This window comes from Perognathus longimembris, chromosome 3 (genome assembly GCF_023159225.1).
Source record: "Perognathus longimembris pacificus isolate PPM17 chromosome 3, ASM2315922v1, whole genome shotgun sequence".
NCBI lineage: Eukaryota > Metazoa > Chordata > Mammalia > Rodentia > Heteromyidae > Perognathus > Perognathus longimembris.
Genome location: NC_063163.1, coordinates 43,589,071 through 43,592,312, shown reverse-complemented (window position 1 = coordinate 43,592,312; position 3,242 = coordinate 43,589,071). Strand labels below are relative to the sequence as shown.

The following is a 3,242-nucleotide window of genomic DNA, read 5'->3' as shown; positions in this document are numbered from 1 at the left end:
CATCATCCCAGCAATCCATGAAATGTTCTCCAAAGTAAATAATATTTTAGGTCACAAAGGTAGTATTTTTTCTTTTCCTTCTTTCTGTTACTATATAGTAATTTTACAAAAGAAAATATTCCTATATTACAATATATTCCTATATTTTATCATACCAGAATGGAACTAGACTAGAAATACACATCAAGATAAACTACAGAAAATGTTGAAATACATGGATATTGAACAAAATATTTTCAAATGATTTGTGGGTTATTGAAGAACTAAGAAATAGCAAGTTGACTCTTGAAATCAGTTTATCTATAAAGTATGTTACACTTGGGGTTTAAGTTTAGTAGGAAAGAACTGAACTCTAGTCATTAAGTTTTCTGACAGGTTAAATTTCCTACTTTAAGTTGAACTTTTAAAGGTCAACAAACTTCTAAGTTAAAGTGTAGCTATTCAAAACTGAAAATAAATTTAGAAATCATATGCTGTCTGACTATGGGCTTTGTTTCTATCTTTTAGTGCGTGTTCATCTGAGACCTCATTAGGAGGTGGGGAAGAACCCAAAATATGGTGAGATCTAAGTATACATATACTCTCACTAATATATACATATACATATTTACATACACATGAAAGCATATTCACACAAAAAAGGATTTAGAATCATTGGCAGTACCGGTGACAATGCAGTGTCTTTGATACTATTTTTCTAAGGTCCTTTTGTTGTAATATACATAGGTACTTTCTGTCTTAGTTGTCTGAAAGAACAAATGTCATAAGAGTGCTTCTTACTCCTAAATTGTGGCAGTAGCCACAAATTCTAAGAGAACATGGTAATGTCTGCATGAGGCAAGAGAGGAGAGAATTAGAGTTGACACCAGTGAGCAGGAAAACTGGCATCCTTAGCAGAGATAATGGAGTTAATAGACCTGGTACGTGTCTCTCACCTCCAGATCTCTGCCACATGGGAGGCTCGTGCTCCAAATTCAAACTCAGTATCAAGGTGAATGGAATCCCATTCCTCCCCTCCATCCTCCCGTGCAAGTCAGGAAAAAAATACCTAAGAGACGTGAAAAGTACAGGGATGTGGAGGGGCTTGTGGAAATTAGAGAAGATTGATGCAGACCTTCAAATTCAGTTGAATTTCAAAATAAATTTAATCCAAAATGCGGGTACACATATTAGTTGCAGTAATAAAAAGTTGAACTTGAATTTTGATTCTCAACACTGTTACAGTAACACTTCAGTGAAGACTTCAAAGGTTTCATTGTCTCCAGCTGTCAGATAAAAGAAGGCAGTACTTTATACAAACTTTCCTTTTGATTAATGGGAAAAGCCGAATCATTAAGATGTTTTTATTCAAATCAGATTTTACTAAAATGCCTTACCTGTAAGGTTCATTTACAATCCCAAATGAAACTCACTTTATCTGTTGGATGTCTGTCTCAAGAGATGACTATTAGAGACAAGAGACCCATTTACTTCCCATGTTCATCCCTCATGTCTCTCGATTCATTGCTGTGGGATCAGGTCTGGTCAAGGTATAATGACTTGTCCAGGATTCCACAACTTGTTCATGGAAGAACTGACATTGGAAAGCAGCTCCCTTCTACCACATATGCTCTGGTTGGTGACTTCAAGTTTGATTTTCCCTAGTATCAGGGTTAGTACTGTATGCTCAAGGGAAATACTACTAAATACCCCAAACATGGTATTTGTTTATTTGTTTTCTACATATATTCTGGATGTGAAAGGAAAAACACATGAAATGGAAATGTAAACATTTCAGTTGTGCGTAGAAAATTTGTTATAAAACTGCTGAAGAATTTTCTTTTAAATTGAAACTTATAACACAATCCGGAGAGGCCAACATGGCAGCGACCATGAGATGCCTCGGTGGAGGCGTGAAAAGAAAACAAAAAAAGGTGCTAAAGAAAAAACACCCGCTGGAAAACTAGACCAGATAGAAAAAATAAAATCATATCGTTACATGGAAGGTGAACCTGAGGATGACGTCTGTTTAAAACTCTTATACCCAAGGCAGATATATGAGGTGGAGAAAGTTATCCACTTACTGAAGAAATTTCAAATTCTGGACTTTACTTATCCAAAGCAAGGTGTTTATCTTGATTTGACATTGGATATGGCACTTAAGAAAAAGAAAAGAGTGTAGCCATTTGCAAGTGTTATCAGTTTTCCATACCCATTTGCTTCAGAGATGAATAAGGTTGCTGTGTTTACAGGGATTTTGGATGATGAAATGCATGCAGACTTTTATGTAGCTGTTCCTGAAATAATGCCTGAACTTAAGCCATTAAGGAAGAAACTGAAGAAAAGTTATCCCAAGTTTGATAGAAATTCAGTTGGCCGAGACATTCCCAAAATGCTTGAATTATTTAAAACTGGACATGAAATTATAGTAGATGAAGAAAAGGAGCATTTTCTCAGCACCAAAATAGCAACATTGGACATGACGAGTGACCAGATAACTGCCAATCTGAGAACAGTTATTAATGAAGTCAGTAAGCATAGAGCATTGAATTTGGGTCCTGTTGTGGTTCGTGCTTTCCTTCGTAGTTCAACGATTGAAGGCCTGCTGCTGAAGATGGACCGCTTGTTGCCTAAAGAAGCTGAAGCTGAAGAAAAGGACAAAGAATCTGAAGAAGTTGAAGCTGAAGAAAGTGACAAAGAGCTGGATGCTGATGGCTCACCCCCATAAACTTAGCTACTCAGGAAGCTGAGTTATGAGGATGGCTGTTCATAGTCAGCCCGAGCAGCAAAGTCTGTGAGACTCTTATCTTCAATTAACCACCAGAAAAACAAAAGTAGAATTGTGGCTCAAAGCAGTAGAGCACTAGCCTTGAGCCAAAAAGCTCAGGGACAGGGCCCAGACCCTGCGTTGAAGCCCCACAACCAACAACAACAAAAAAAGGACAAAGAAGTTGCCTATAAGAGCTGATATTTGAAATTCTTTTTCAGTGGACTAAGAAGGAACAGATAAAATTATAAAACAATTATTCTAAAAAAATTGAAACTTATACTTAAATTGGTACTTATAGAAGTCTTTGCTTTTTGGTTAAACTCATAGCATGTGCTAGAAAGACAATATGTGATTGATTTCATTTTTATTATTTTTTACAATGATCCTAAGAAAATTGTGGATTTGGTTATAACATCCCTACCTTTTAGGTATGTGAGATTCTAGAAGTACAAATAATGAAATATATATAGGACATTTAATATCAATATTTGTA

General features: G+C 35.9%; 1 pseudogene; it reads left to right on the top strand.

Moving 5' to 3' along the window:
* Positions 1-1,876: 1,876 nt before the first annotated feature.
* On the top strand, positions 1,877-2,802 carry LOC125347586 (annotated as a pseudogene).
* Positions 2,803-3,242: the final 440 nt, after the last annotated feature.